This window comes from Amphiprion ocellaris, chromosome 19 (genome assembly GCF_022539595.1).
Source record: "Amphiprion ocellaris isolate individual 3 ecotype Okinawa chromosome 19, ASM2253959v1, whole genome shotgun sequence".
NCBI classification, from domain to species: Eukaryota; Metazoa; Chordata; class Actinopteri; family Pomacentridae; genus Amphiprion; species Amphiprion ocellaris.
The window spans coordinates 32,023,758-32,040,930 of NC_072784.1; the positions used below are offsets into that span (position 1 = coordinate 32,023,758).

General features: G+C 42.3%; 1 protein-coding gene across 5 annotated transcripts in view; it reads right to left on the bottom strand.

Annotated features, from left to right (window-relative positions):
- The window catches only part of LOC111566907 (protein phosphatase 1 regulatory subunit 29), a 119,632-nt gene extending 109,582 nt beyond the window's left edge, over positions 1 to 10,050 (bottom strand). For 3 of the 5 annotated variants that reach the window (XM_055005046.1, XM_055005050.1, XM_055005048.1), the window contains exon 1: positions 9,822 to 10,032. The gene's annotated coding sequence lies outside the window, so the exon portion shown is untranslated. The other 2 variants (XR_008599678.1, XM_055005049.1) reach the window with 2 other exon arrangements.
- Between the last annotated feature and the right edge of the window lie 7,123 nt (positions 10,051 to 17,173).

The following is a 17,173-nucleotide window of genomic DNA, read 5'->3' on the forward strand; positions in this document are numbered from 1 at the left end:
CTTTTTGTTACGATGGAAAACTGCAGGTTTGTGCAACAAAATGCAGCTCCATTAAGGAGTAACAATAATTCTGAATTTATTCTGCGACATCCACGACAAAAGACAAAATAATTCCGACATAAGTTGGAAGTTCTGATCTTCTTACAAACCGCTCTCGTATCTGACATCTTCATGTATCAACGATTCGGGTGTGTCGTTTTTAAATTTTGGTTTAAAATAGTTGTTTTTTTGGGTGATAAAAAGCAAAATTATGGTTATAGAAGTGCTGCATTTTTTACAGCCTGTGCATCTTTTTGTAGATGAATGTTTTTATTTTGGACACATGAGAGGAAAAAAAGCCATAAAATCAAATCAAAATATTCAAAACAACAACAAAACAAAGCAAAAAATATTAACCCATCGTGAGCTTATTTCCTCCAACCCATCAGTCACTCAGTACTTCACTCCCACAGTTATTTCTGTACATATTTACAAACAAAATAGAAAAAAAAAAAGTAAACAAATATTAAATCATCAGTGATATACCCGTGTCAAAGCCCCTCCTCTCTGTACTTCATGAAAACCATATTCTTGTTCTGCTTTTTAAACTGACTCCAGCTTGGATGTTGCTTAAACTCCATCTCCAATCTGCTCCATATAAACATCCATCCATCCATCCATCCATCCATCATCCATCCATCCATTATTTATACACTGCTAATCCTCATCAGGGTCATGGGGGGCTGGAATCTATCCCAGCTGACTAAAGGTCAGCATCCCATTCATTGTCTATGTGAAATGCACCATGCTGCATGCTGGTCCGGTTGCGGTGCGTTTCCAGCTGTGATCAGGTGTGTCTCCTCGCAGCTCATTTGCATAAAGTAGAACAATTTCTACTTTATGCAAATTCAACCCAGAGTGCGGAGGTCGGACGCATCATGAAACTTTCATCAAACGTCTAAACGAGTCGTTGAACTGAAACCAGGACAGATTCAGCAGATTATTTCTCCCCTCAAAACCTTTCAGAAATACTTTTCACTGAAGTGTTTTCATAATAAAAGAGACAGTTTGAAGAGCTGTCATGTGACCAGCTAGTGACCGCCCACCAAGCAGCGATATTCAGATGTGGTGCGTTTACATGCAGGAAAGACGGATCTATTGGACATGTAGCTTTAGGATGAAGGTTCACCTGGACAGGTAACAGTCTATCACAGGGCTACACATAGAGACAAACAATCACACCTACAGACAGTTTAGAATCACCAATTAACCTCAGCATGTTGTTGGACTGTGGGAGGAAGCTGGAGAACCTGGAGAACCCAGCAGGAGAACATGGAGACTCCATGCAGAAAGATCCCAGGAAGGTCAGGACACAAACCAGGGATCTCCTAACTGCAAGGCGACAGCGCTAACCACTGATCCACTGTGCAGCCCCCATATGAACATGAAGGAAGAAAAAACATCTATAAAATGCAGGATTCCAGATATATTTTTTGGCCAAGACATTGCAATTTTCCCGTTCTGCGATGCAAATTAAAGTGCAAACAGATGCTTCAACGCAACACACCACCACATACTCGCATAACTCAACTCTGCTGAGGCACAGACACACACACACACACACACACACACTCACACACACAATTACACACACACACACACACACACACACACACACACACACACACACACACACACACTCACGCACTCTCTCTCACACACACACACACACACACACACACAAACAACACACACACACACACACACACACAAACAACACACACAAAGGGACTGGAGATACTGTCTCTCTGTGAAGCTGCAGATGCAGAATGGGTGACAGAGCTAAAATATTTATACCCAGATCTTAGCAGTCGCTACTAAGAGAGTGAGAGGGAAAGATGGAGAAGGAGAGGGGGAGAGAGGGGGAGAGAGGGGAGAGAGGGGGGAGAGGTTTAGAGAGGGAGGCAGGCTGGAAGAAAGAGGCCGATGGTGATAACAACAGAGAGAGGGAGAGAGATGAGTGTGCAGCACAGATGCCAAATGAATCTAGGGCAGTTGAGAGAAAAAAAACCAACAAAAACACGGCATTATTCCAAAATCCACTTGTGTGCAAGTATGTGTGCGTAATTGTATATTTGTGTGTGTGGCATACAGGAGAGTGTGTGAAGCAGCCATCTAATGTAAAATTAACACGCCAGAGGTGGAAATCTCAAGTAGAAACACCACAACTTAGATTGTGCGCTCCGTCTTTGTGCTTTTTATCCATCACCGTTCAACAATTAGAGTGCTCTCTGCATCACTCCCACTCCTCGGCCTCTTTCTCTCACTCACATATCCACAGTGAAATATTTTGCTGTTTGTTTCTGTCGTCAAACTCTGAGAGGTTTCTGTGAGCGTGGCTGTGGGTTAATAGGGGCGGGGGGTTGGCACAAAGCGAAGATGATGGCAGATGGTGTCCTTACTTAACACACATACAGTACGCGCACAAACACACACTGACTACACAGAGAAAAACACACACATGTACAGAACATGCGCTGCTTATATTACACATCCACCCACACATGCAGGTTTCTGTAAAAGCTGCTCCGCTCTGCATACGTGTTATTTTATTCAAGTTTTTACTAAAATCTGGCCTTCAGTTTTAATTCAGTCGAATTTTATATTAAATTTGATGCGCTCACTTTTAGTTTTGTGTACTTTAAATTCACCATTCAGGCCTTTCTTATTCTCATAATCACTAATAATACATTTCAAATGGCTGTAATTGCTTATTCAAACTAAAAGAAATGCTGCTCACTCCCACACATTTATTTGTCAGTTATGTCTTTCTCTCAAACGGTGATTCGATTAAGACTTATTAGTTAAACGATTTCATATCACAGTGCACTGAAAGTCCGTTCTGTATTTGAGCGTCGTTCACTGCCAGAGCCTGAAAATAGCCTGCTAACAGCTGCATATTGTATGAGTCATTTCCAGCTCCTTCTTCCTCCTTGGGAGATTATTAAACACGTTCAAACACTCGGCTTTGTTGAAGATCAAACTAGTTAAATTAATTTTTCCTTTGTAAATCAAGCACTTGACTGCATTACGTGACCACAGCACAAAGTTCTGAGTAGAATGAGCTTATTTATAGGAGAAGCTAAACATTACTCACTTACTGTGGGTGGATTGGGGTTTTTTTTGGAATTGGTGAATTAATTCTGAGTTGCGCACATTTGGAGCCTTGATCTTCACTTTGATCGACTCACATTTAAAATCTTTATTAATGGAAAGGAGAGCAGAGTTAGAGTTTGGCATTGAGGCTCTGACCTCCTTGCAGAATTTGTTTTGCGGAGATATTGGGGAGTGATGAGTAAATCTCCTCCTGCAGTGAGAGCCTGCAGGTGGATGACGAGGTGGTGGTGGGCATTCAGCAGCGCCGTGGTGCAGAGCACAGGCAGAGTTCTGCAGTTTAAACCGACCGCCATATTGGGAGGCGTGTTGGCGTGTCACGTGTTTGTGTAGCAGTGCAGCTGGAGCTGAACTACCTCACAGACTTTGCACCACTTAAGAGACAAAATGTCAAGAACAAGAAAAGCATTCAGACAGCGCAGTACTCCTCCAAGGCTGCCCATTCCCCCATATGGCATTGTCAGAAATGCCTCTTTTTCTTTTTTTTTAACAAATGCAGCATTTATTTATTAGTTATTGATTATCAGAAATCACACAACATAGAATGTGTCCATTTAATATAGATGAACCCACAAACAGCATGACCTGCACTGAGTACAGGCGTGTGTTCTGCATGTGTACGTTATGTACGGATACCGAATCACGTGACCTAAATATGTAGCGGGCGGCGGGAATTGATGGGATTCAGAAACACCCCCACAATTTAATCAGTTGTTCCTTGTATCATTTCAGACGGATAAGTCCTGATAAGTCCTCAGTGGTGGATTTGTAGTAGGATCACAATCATGTGATCATCAGCAGGCAGCTGACATAGTGTTCACTTGTTCAGTGCTCCCTCATCTATCGGGGGGTTAGGTTCCAGAACCCCCCGCAAAGTAGCGACCTTATATTTATTTTATTACTTATATATATTTTAAAGCTTTATAAACTCTCCCTGTATTTCACAAAAACACAACACTGCAGAGCAACACTATGCAGAGATCCGACGTCGATGTGAAACGGACAGATGAGATGCTGAATGCTGCTACACACAGGAGACGGAGGAGATTGATGCTGTGGTCACTGAGCCAATCAGAGCCCAGCACTGTACACTACACATTTTATGTCAATTTAATATTCTTTAAATATTTTTTTAATCATTATTTTTTTATATTGTTTTCAAATTTTTAGGATAGAAAATGCTTATTTTACCACAAAAATAATTGAAATAATAAATATATATAAAAAATATCTATATACCGCGAAATCCTGTGATACCAAATTAGATGTATACAATTTAAAAATCCACGATATAGTGAGACCGCAAAAAGCGAACCGCGATACAGCGAGGGACGACTGTAGTCATGGTGACAGTCATAACGTGCCGCTATCTCACAATGATACAGAAATCTTTAACAAATCTCCACATTTGTCCAAAATTATTAGAAATTTGTTCAGAGCTTGTTCAAAAAATCCTCTTTTCCTATTCACAGTATGTCCAAAATGAGTTAAACATCTAAGATGGCTTAGAAGGGTTCCAAAAATTGCTGAACATTACAATAAAAACACGTTCAAAATAACTCAAATTTGACCTCATAAAATAAGTGTTCTCTAAATGTTGTTAAAATCTGTTAAAAAAAAAGACCCAAAATATGTGCAAAATGACTAGAAATTACTAAATTTTTCCAGAACCTGCTCAAAAAATCCTCCTTAACTGTTTAAACCCTGTCCAAAATGAGTTAATCATCTAGGATGGCTGAGGAGGGTTAAAAAAATGGGTCCAAAATGACTTTAAAATGTCTTGAGGCTATTGACATTTTCTTTAAAAAGTAGGACTTATTCACAGTTACAGTTTTATAAACATTCATGTTCCTCAGTGATGGATTTGTAGCAGGATCACAATCATGTGATCATGTAGTGTTCACTTGTTGTCATGGTTACAGTGACACCGTGTCACTATCTGGCAATGATACAGAAATCTTTAACAAATCCGTGGATCCAGACTATAAGCTGCATCACTGCCAAAATCTGATCACTTGGTCCTTGTGTCATTCCTGACCTTCCCTGAAAATTTCATCCAAATCCGTTAGTCTGTTATTGTGTAATGTTGCTAACAGACAGACAGACATCAAACCAACGCTGATCATCACATAATTCCGCCATGTTCCTTGGCAATGTAAAAAGCAGGATTGTTTGCGAGTGTAGCCCATGCAGCAATGCATGTGCGGTATGTATTTCTTGTGCACATACATATTAGCAAACCTCAGTCAACAATCTGAGATGCTCGGTTTTCCACACACACATCAAAGCGCTCACACACTCGTTGCTTTAGTTTTCCACCACAAGAGAACCGACACCTTCCCTCATGCAGCCTCGCATCGCTTCACCCTCCTGTTTCTACTCGACAGCTATTCCCCGTCAGAAGCATTCTGTCAGTGTCAGGTCACACTGCAGCAGTTTGTCAGTGCAATTACAGTCATAAAACCCTTAGTTGTGACTCCATTAGGAGGAAATGCAGCATAATCAGATGACTGAAAGAAAGGCTTTACTGAACAGAGGAATCCGGATTAGCTAAAGATGGTTAGAAGTCCCCACAGGATCTGCATGTGTGCGTGAAAGTGATGAGAAAAAGAAAAATCCGTGCAACCAGCTGATTCACCTGACGTGAATGAAGCGTTGTTTTTAAGTTTCAGGAAGAACATTTTGGTGCTTAGCCTGACAGATCTGACACATTCTTGGAGCCGAAAGTTACTGTCATTCAGGGGATAAGGTGCTGCTGAGGAGCTGCTTCACCAACTTCTCATTACTCACTCCTCATCCTCGTCCTTTTTTTTTTTAGATATTCCATGAAATACACTACCGTTCAAAAGTTTGGGGTCACTTAGAAATGTCCTTATTTTTGAAAGAAAAGCAGCTTTTTCCAATGAAGATAACATTGAATGATAAATCCGTTGTAGACATTGTTAATGTGGTAAATGACTATTGTAGCTGGAAACAGCTGATTTTTAATGGAATATCTCCATAGGGGTACAGAGGAACATTTCCAGCAACCATCACTCCTGTGTTCTAATGCTACATTGTGTTAGCTAATGGTGTTGAAAGGCTCATTGATGATTAGAAAACCCTTGTGCAGTTATTTTAGCACAGGAAGTTTTCATGGTAAACATGAGATTGCCTGGATAACCCTCAACTTTTGAATGGTGGTGTATGTCTCATATTCTGTAATATTCTTTATTACACGTCCCCTTATTTGTCCTTCCTCCCAGCGTCCGTCTGTCTCAGCTCTGCACTCCTTTCACGTCTCACCCTCCCAAAGAAAGGTTTCCCCATATCAACACATTCACACCCCACAGATATACAGCTAATGAAACTGCATCCAGATTTCTCCAATCTGTCACCGGTGTTTCTGAAGCCTCGTCAGCGAACCACCGTCTCTCCGTCTCTCAGTCTCTCGCCCAGGGGGACCTCCCACAGATTCCTGGCAGTGAAGGAGTGACGGTTGTTGTGAAACATGACTGTCGTATTGATTGCACGGAGCACTGCAACAGCTGGTAGGCTGAAAGAGAGCGCAGTGTGCTATGGCCAAGATTGTGCTGTGGAGGAGTGAGCATGTGTGAATGTCTCCCAAGGGTTATCCCTCTCAGGATCTTTGCATAATCCTTCCTGATGGATCCAGAAATCGATTTGGAGGGCGTGGCCAGGGAAGGCAGGCCAGGAGAGGTGGAGCTCCTGAGCAAAGCTAAAGATCTGAGGTTGCAGATTGTGTGCCAGCCAGCTGACAGTCCTGATTTCCTGGAATAGACTCTGGATTAGAACATGGTGAGCACACAGTGTAGTGCCACCAATTTAAACAGTTCGGGGGGTTGATGCTGAAATTTTCGTGCTTTTTTTCGACAAATGTGTACAGAGGTTTATATTTACACAGTGCCTCAGACTTTAGGAAGCCTCTGCTGTCCTTAGATAGACAATATGTGTGGATGAAAAAAGCCCAGAAAAAGAATAATGCATGAGGTTATTTATAGTCGCGATTACAATGCCAGCTAAAGGCCCAATCAGCATTTTCATTGCCGTAGTAAACTACATATATTTTATCTTAATTAGGTGTGATTCATTCATTTTAAATTATAGGCAGATTGTTTTCTAAATTTAATCTTTTGTAGGTAGAAATTCAGCCGTTCCTGTTTTCTTTCAGATCAAGGATTGAGCATTCAAGGCTGTATTTCTGTCTAGTGGAGTCGCTAATGGCAACAACTCAGCCAAGTGGGTTGTTAATAGTGACACAGAGTAACATGTGATTCAGTCAGTCACTCCTCCAGTCATGTGTTCTACTATTCCACCACAAACACACATTACACATGATCAGCTCCACACTTTTCCAATAAGTACCATATTTACTGCTCCTATTCTCCATGTCTATGAGGAAGTTTACAGTCCTGGTATTCTGCAGTCTCTACAAAACATCCTCTAAACCTCACCTAGCTGTCAGGCATTTACTCTAGCAGCACTTCAATCAGAACCATCCGCTGTCTGACCTGGATACAAGTGAAGGTGAATTAATTAGGTCTGCGGAGCCCTAAGTGTCTTGGTGTGTCCGTGCACTGAGGTCAAGTAAATATAACAGCACTGATGGCTGTCATCATTAACATTTCAACAGCCGTGGAAACTCCCACCCATCTGGCCTCAATGCAGCCCTCCACCGGCGTCTTTATCTCATTTTATGCACAGCGACCTGCACAATATCAGTTTGCATAATTTTCAGACAAGAGCAAGTGAGCAGGAAGAAAATTGCACTTGAGGTTTGTTCCGGCGTAACATCCATCACCTCTTGAGATGGAGCCCAACAGACAGTGCCATGGATTCCCTGAAACCTGGCCAGTGAAGTTCAATAGTATTCTGATGAAGTGAAGATTACAGAGCAACAAGGCAGCGGCTTCGGCTGGTAGGTGGTCATTATTTAGGTCTCCCGGCCTGCCTCCCATACTGATTTCCACTCCTCCTCTTTTTCTGTTTTTCTCGGTACACCACTGATCTGTGATTGCAATTGATCTGAGAATGCTCATCCTTCCTCCGGAGGCAACATCAGGAATGATGGGACGAAGGAATGGCAGCATGTGGAGACAGGAAGTGTGGAAGAATGAAATAATGTGAGGCAAATGTAGTTTGGTTTTATGTATTTGTGCTTATTTGGAGTGGGTGTGGCTACTGATTGATGGTCCAGGTCCAGTTAACAGCACCAGGAAAGGTTCTGCCTCTCGACTCAAGTGAAAGCTAATTTACTACATGCAATAAACAGGAATCCACCTACTTAGCAAACCGATACACCTCTCTGTCATTCTGAGGAGAACCCGATGAAGCACTTATTCACTATTGATCACACACAGGCTAAAATAAACAGGAAACATGACATCTAAATGCTGTTTAATCCTACATTCCTGCCCTATAATCACACATGTGAACCACGGTGGTGCCTCTTTGCATCGTGCACTTCCATTCTGCATGCAGCCAATGTTCCAGGACACTCTTATCTGATCTCAGACCCATTCAAGCTCCACACGTGAAGCTGAAAGATCACCAAAGCCAGCATTTTGTGCTTGGTCAGCACAATCAGACCCATATGTCCCTGGTGCTGGAGCTCCGGCCACTGGCATGTAGGACCCCGATGTGTGCACGGAGCTTCCACTGTGTGTGGATCAGTGGAAGCAACGTGGTGATAAATGATGTTTGTGAGATGCTGTTTTTCTCGTGCCTGGCAGCCCCAAATGTGTGGGCGAAGGAATCTGTGTGGTCCATCGGTCAGGGGTCGGACACTGTTGCTGCTGCTGGTAGGAAATCTCTCTCTTGCTCTCTCCCACACACACACACACGCGCACACACACACACACACACACACACACACACACACACACACACACACACACACACACACGTACACGCACGAGCACAGCAGAACTAAAGGCAGCTTACACCAAAACCCCTGATTGCAGGTGAAGAAGTGGCGCCATGGTGCAGCAGCAGCAGACTAGTCAGCACTGCTGGAAAGCTCAACCGTTTACACTCCAAACACACACACACACACACACACAAACACACACACACACACACACACACACACACACACAGACACACACACACACACACAAGCTGGAACACACACTTGCGCGCATGCATCACCAGTTTATCCCCTGCGTGATTCCTCCCTCGATACTAAATCCCTTCTCTTCACATCTGTCCATGGCGTCCACTCCGGCCGGTCATCCTGTCTCCGCAGGATCCACATATCATAGAAATAAGACTAAAATGAAACACCAGCCTCGGCTTCGTGACACTTTAAACCTACGAGCACAGATTTGAATCACTTCTCTCTGAGAGCTGAAGGAAAACAGCGCGTTGTTGGTGGTGCACAGCAACAACTGTGGAATAACGAGGAAAATGTGCACTAAAAAATCAATCTAATTCTACTCACGTAGTACCACCATGCACGGCTCAGACCGGGATAAATTCATGCTTCCATGGCCGGAAAGAAGCGACCATCTGGGCTTCTGTTGCACCGTGAAGAGTCGCTGCTGCAGGTACCTTCTCGCCGTTGCATAAAAATTTATCACATCAAGGCTCCCCTGCATTAAAATGTCTTTTTTCCCCCATTAGATTTTTAAATCTTAAGATGAAAATGAGTTTTTCTGGTACAGTACCTTGAGTTATTCCTCTTCCAAATTATGCGTCCGTTGGCTGGAGCGAGAGGGAGATTTTTAGTTTTTATTTTTTTCCATACAACGTCGCAGGCTCAGCACCACGGCGGGAGAGGATGACTGAGAGAAAGAGAGAGAGAGAGGATGAGGGAGAGAGAGAGAGAGAGGATGAGGGAGAGAGAGAGAGAGAGGATGAGGGAGAGAGAGAGGATGACTGAGAGAGAGAGAGAGAGAGAGAGGATGAGGGAGAGAGAGAGAGAGAGGATGAGGGAGAGAGAGAGAGGATGAGGGAGAGAGAGAGGATGACTGAGAGAGAGAGAGAGAGAGAGAGAGGATGAGGGAGAGAGAGAGGATGAGGGAGAGAGAGAGAGAGAGAGGATGACTGAGAGAGAGAGAGAGGATGAGGGAGAGAGAGAGGATGAGGGAGAGAGAGAGAGAGGATGACTGAGAGAGAGAGAGAGGATGAGGGAGAGAGAGAGGATGAGGGAGAGAGAGAGAGGATGACTGAGAGAGAGAGAGAGGATGAGGGAGAGAGAGAGAGAGAGGGAGGTAGAGGATGCATAGACCTCTGCATAGAGTATTATAGTTTAACTGCATTGGGCATCTGCCTCCACAGCTGACTTCCTCCTCGCTGGACTGAGTACCTGCAGACACACCACTTACCTTTATGAAGTGCTCTGCTCTTATAAATAGCAAATTATTGTTCCTATACAACTGAATGAATCATTAAGTCAACATCATGCCAAGCACACATCAAGTAGGAAGTTACACATCCGCATGTAAATCCATCATGCCTCATCCAGCGTCTTTATTCTGCTTTTATTATATCTTCTTAGGATTTAAGCGCATAAACAGGTATTTACCATGTGCATCTGCAATGGCAGTAAAGAAATTCTATTTTATTCTATTCTATTCTATTCTATCTCAACAGAGAGATGAACATCAGTGGTATACCACACAGACCCATATAATTCCATATTACGTTCATTTATATGAAGTCCCAGGACTAAGACACACACAAATAAATTGTCTTTATTACACCTTCGTTATGTCTTTATTTTTAGTCTTATGTATTTTTGTGACTCTTGTCCTGCTTCTTTCATGCCTCATCTGTATCTAGCTGCTGTAACTTGTAAATTTCCCCAATGAGGGATCAATAAAGTTTAAAAATGCTCTGTTATCAGAGACATGAACATCAGTGTCATATCAGGCAGGCCTTTATAATTCCATATTGTGCTCTTTTATCTAAAGGCTAAGATTTAAGATAGACAAACATGCTTTTGAAAATCTAACTTGTCACTACATTGTCTTAATTATGATCTTAATTATATCTTTATTTTTAGTCTTATTGTACTTTTGTAATGCTTGTCCTGCTTCTTTCATGCCTCATCTGTATCCAGCTGCTGTAGCGTGTAACGTTTCCCTTTGAGGGATCAATAAAGTTATCTTAACAGAGAGATGGACATCTATTGCATATCCCCTTAATATTATAATTACTTTTTATATTCCTTTCATTTTCTTAAAGGCCTAGAAGGACATGAAACTCAGCAAACATGCTTCTGTAAGTCTGCATTCACACTCCCTATATATAAAGTATGAACTGATGCATAGGAAAAGGAATCAGGGCATTGCTGTATGAACAGTTCTTGACAGATGTTAATTATTCACTAAAAACATCTATGCTAAAAGCAACAACTAGCATGAGCAATGATTTGTGGCATTTTTCTCCATTACAGCGATGCACGATGAAATATTCATCTGCCCCAGGCATACATTGAAATGGGTCAGGTTGATCGTAGCCCATTCTTATCGACAGCTACCTCCTTTCCTTACTTCCTCTTCATTCTTAACTGTATTTCAAGTTTGCCTTTTCTATTTGTATTTGAAGCTGTAGACGGATTGGGAGGTGAATTTCCCTGCAGTTTGTGAATCAAACTGTGGACAGCAGGGAGGATGGTTCTGCCTGTTTCTGATGAAGGGATGTGTTGAAGGTGTGATCATACTCAATTAACAATCTTCCCCTCCTCATTTCTCACTTGCTTTTTCTCTTTTCTTTTTTTCGCCTCCTCACAAAAGCCAGACACATGCAAACACACGTGTACACTTCAGCTCATTAACTCGGTCTCTCTCAATCTCTGTCTTTTTTCACTGTCGGCGGAGGACTATTAGCTCCAGAGGCTGCTCTGGTGCCGAGACTCTTATTAATATTTTCTCATTATCAGTGCCTGCAGTGTGAAGCAATAGCACAGTGGCTTGTCTTGGCATGATGCTTTACAAATCTGTTATCTATCGCTGCTACTGGGAGGAGTCATGTGCTCCCTCACATAATACCCTGCATTGCATAGCACGCAGACTACAGCTGTGGACTGCACCAGGAGCAATTAATAAAGATTTCTCGCATGAAAAGACCTCATTTTCACCATCATCTGGAAGGTACAACACTTTAAAAAGCATTCAAAAGCTCAACCAGGAAAGATCCAGTTCTAAATCCTGTCCAGCCTACATGTCTTCGATTTGCTAATTTCCCCAAACTAAATGAAGTTAGCAGATTGGAAGAGAGAAAAACAAGAACAGAATATTGCAAATATTGGAGCAGGAGAGGAAGAAATCAGGAGACAAGCAAATTTCCTGACTCACCTTCAATTAGTTCTGGCAAAGAAGGTTTTTTCTCATTTTTACCTTTGCAAATTTGATCCCATTAACTGCCTCAAGCTACCTGTGAGCTAAGATAGGGGAAAAAGAGAGCACTGGATTGAAGAAGCTACAGCACAGAACAGGAAATGGTTCATGAATTAGTAGCAATGAAACTGACATGTTTTATGTACAGAAAATCAAGTCATTTGCTTTCAGGATGCTTCATCACGAGGATGTCTCAAGTGTTTCTGAGGCAACCTTGTCTGACTTGCTGGTGATTCTAAACGGCAGATTGGGTCTATAAAATAAATAGGAATCACGTATCTTCTGGAACCTTGTGGAGGATACTGCAGGAGAATGAGGTTCCAGAGACACTGGTACAAGCTATTTGTTCCTTGTACAACTAAAGTGAGAGCCAGGTACAACATCAAACAAGGTTCTGCTGTAATCCACCAAGGTTGCCCCGATCCTGTCTGTTGTTCATGGATGTTAAGGCGCAGCCGGGGTAAAGAGGGGTCCAGTTTTGGGAACGTCAGAGTCGTGTCTCTACTATTTGCAGATGACATGGTTCCGCAGGCTTCATCAGGCTGTGACCTTCAGTGTGAAGTGAAGAGTGAGGTGTGTGGATTGTACCCTCTGGGTTGAGGAGGGTTGCTGCTTCATGTGAAGGAGCCGAAGTCTTGGAATCTTGATAAAATGGACCATGAGATGGACAGATTGACCACATTATAGCATCTGCAATAATGTGGTCAGTGTTCCAGACTAACTTGGTGAAGAAGGAGATAAGATGGAAGGCAAAGCTCCTAATTTTTGAGTCAATCTTCATTCCAGTCCTCACCTTTAGCTCTGAGTAGTGACCAAAAGGATGTGGTTGTGCATTTAAACTGGCTCAGCCTCAGAGAGCTCAGAATAGAGTCACTCTTCTGAGGCATCAAAAGGAGGCGGTTCAGGTTCTGAGCAGGATGCCTCCAATGAGACTTCCTTTGGGGGGGTTTTTGGGTGATGTCCAACTGGGAGAAGACCTCGGGGTCCCCAGAAGGAGCTGGGGGTTTGTCATCTGGCCTGGGAACTCCTTCAGATGTCCCCAGGAGGAAATGGAAAGCACTGATGTGGAGACGGATGTCTGGAATGCCCTGGTTAGCTGCTAACCAGATGGATGGATTGATGGATGGATGGATGGATGGATGGATGGATGGATGGATGGATGGATGGGCTGTACCAAACATGTTTGCTTGGATACTCTTGTGTTGGACGGATGCGGCCATGAAAGCCATCAGAGGTCCAACATGAAGGTGAAGAGATGATTGCTGAGGCTGACTGGATCCATGTCTGCCTGTATTTCTAACTAACCTCACCCAGGTGTCTAGTCAGAAAGAATTCTTTTCTAACTTCCCTGCCAAACAATTATTAACTGCTCTTATATTTTTGATTTGCTGCCAGGAGCTTTAATTTCTTTCTCCTTCTTGTGTGGCTGATGTTTGTGGTGCCAGGGACAAATGGGGTTGTCATGATGCCACTACTTAAAGGCTCCGGGGCTACGACACTAACTGCTAATGGATCTAATCTTAGACTACATTTTTGCTGAATGCTTCTTTTTCTACTCTTTTTTTGATCCTTTTTCTGGGAAACTGCTCTGGCATCTCTTGTCAGCTGCGTCTGAGATGTGCTTCGTCTGCTTCAAGGCTCCTTTTCGTGGGTGTTCCCTTGATCTGTGCAGACCTTTTTCTTTTAGGTGAGTCAAGGTCTGCGTGACTTTGACTCACTTATCAAACGATTATTCAGGACACTCTGCCTTTCAAGTGTTGTCTTTAGAATCTGCTAGTTAGTTTTTTTAGGCATCTTTCTATATTTTTAGAAGGCAGGGCTAAATAGAGAAACCTGCCTTTTCGACAGTGCATCAAAGCATTACAGGGCATTTGCATAGTTTTTGCCTGCAGTATGATAATTAGAAACAGCACAAGTTGTGTGTTTCATGTATAATTGTGGTTGCTGAATGATAAATGGACTTACATACGCTTGATTAGAATCACTTTATTGGCATTCAGGGCTTTTCTGATGTAAATGTAAGAGTATACGGGGTTTTTGTGCTGATGAGGTGACTCGTGCACACAGCAGTGCAGGTTGTCTTAATTTACAATCAGCATTACTGGGCCTGTGATGGAAATTGTAATCCATGTTGTTATGTTGTGCAATACAGGATTCATTGGCCTGCACTTCTTGGCAGCCACGGAAGTCAGTTTTACAGAAAGCATGGCATAGAAATAAGCAATTGGGCCACTACCTCAAGCTATCAGCTGTTTGACGGTCCACTAAACTCTGCTAACACATTTACAGTGGATGTCGTCCTACCTGGATAAGTCACATATGTCTTCTTTCTCAAGCAGAAGAGTCCACTGTGGAGCCCAGAGCCTTTTATATTTCCTGACTGGTCCATGTTTGAGAAGGAAAAGGGTGTTATTTGTGTTTTCTAAAATGCAGCATGGTTTTCCGGGACTGTATATTGTCAAAGTGTATTGGTCTCCAAGGCAAACTGCACAATGTGTAGATATTCATTTCTAAAAGACAGTATGTTTGTGTGCAGTGTTCTCATGCACCAGTGGTTTAGTCCAGCTGAATAAGTCAGTTAGAGGATCTATAAAAGATGCTGAAGCAAGGTGTTTCCCAGTAACACTCATATTACATTCTAGTTTTCCACTTTTTAATAGAAATGATGAAACTTAACCACAGAATTCAAGCAGCAGCTTCAGCAACACAGCTAGTACTAGAACTACGAGTAATACTCATTTAAATTTAGTTATGATTGTAACTGCACTTGTTGTGGATTGTTTTTAGACGGCGATGCATGGTTGCTTTCTTATATCAATATACTAGGGGGTATTCTGGGCATATTTGAATATTGGGGTGGCATCCATGGTACTTGATGCTTCAATGAATCCACACAGAAAACATTTAAAGGCCAACATGGCAGACATATTATCTTCACTAGGCTCGTCTAATTATCCAAAATGTATTTTCAGACATTAAGTGGAACATTTAAAAATCTGATTGTTCATGATGCAGGAGGAGTCACTTCCATGAAATTCTATTTACTACTAAATATCGAAAGTGTTGTTTAACACAATCTACTTTCAGTCGTCACCAAAAAGTGTCTGGAAACTATTTCATGAAATGTTAAACAAACACTTTTTTCATGGTATTTTCTACTTGATCAGATTTTCACTGGAGAAAGTATGAACAAGCTCCCAGTAAATAGCAATTATAAAGTATTTGGACGAGTGTAGTGGTCGCTGTGCCTGCGGCTCTTCAGTGAACTTTTTGTTTTATGTCTTCATTTTAAGCTGCAGGTTTATTGTGTTTTGTAAATAAGCTTTACTTGCTTTGACATTTTGGTGTCTAATCCATGAAAATTCATATATTTTTATGTAACTGTATGACCTGTTTTCCTTTTATTCCAGCATGACTGAATGAAACGCTATTAAGCTTTGACTGCAGTTCCTAATGGGTGTCAGGTCCTTATGTCCCCAGTGTAGTCGACGGAACAGGCCCAGGCTGTATCTGTCAGTGGAATAAAACGTGCTCCAGGAAAAGTTTAAACGTGTCACATCCGCTGTTTCACTTCCACCCCTGGTCACCTTCCTGCCACGCCACCTTTTGTCTGATGCCAACGCGATCTGACAAACTCTGACACATGCCTGACAATATTCAGTTTGGTTTTGCAGGATTGTTTACCAGACGTGGTATCTCAGCTGACTGGCCTCACGAGTCCAGCGCCGCAAGTGTGTTTCCATGGTAACCATGCATAGTATTGAGAAGAGGAGCAAAAAGAGTGAGAGAGGAAGAGACTCTGAAGCTAACCCTGAGCACTGTTATATCTTGTTATTTTTCTCTCCCCTCTGTCCATTTTTTGCCTTCGCTGGCTGCTTAAATCTCACATCAGAACCTCGGTGGCACTGATTGACTGCAGCGGTTGTTAGAGACTTTAAAAACTGTCTTGACCATGCTTGTGCTTGTGCAACACTGTACCCAATCCATTAACATGATTGTCTTTTAGCTCAACAAAGATGCTTGCATTATTGATTTATGTTTAAAAAGTTGCTGGTCTATAGATTTTATAGATTTGCCTGCCAGTGAAGGAACACAGATATTAAAACAAGCCTAAAGCAAATCCAAAGCGAATGAGCTGCAGGGGAAAAACATTATACTGTTGTTTTTAGAATTAGAGCCCAAAAATCTGTAGGAAACATGAGATATTTTGTTAAAAATTAAAGAAAATCTTTAGAAATGCAAAACTGAAGATGCCTCCTGTTAATAAACGTTGAAGCAGTGAACTGAATTTGCAAAACTGAGAACTTTATGAGCTGATATTAGTGCTGTTGTAAATGACTATTCTGTCATCCATGATGCCATTCCACTAACTGAGTCTGAGTTCTCTGAAGATGTTTTCTCTGCTGCAGTATTTTTAGGAACAGAGGGGGAAGCCTAATTGTGTGTCTCAGTCGTGGTCCATGCATGTGAAAATAACCAACAGTTCTAATTAATATTAAAGTGACGAGGGCGGAGTGTGAACGCTGGCTGTGTCATGAGTGGCCTCATGCCTGGACAGAGTTGAGGGCAGCATCACTACATTCAGCTGGGATCCAATCAGCACTCAAGCAGACAGAACGCAGAGTTCCAGCTGATCCTGACAGACAACATGCATCATTAAACAGGAATCAGAAACA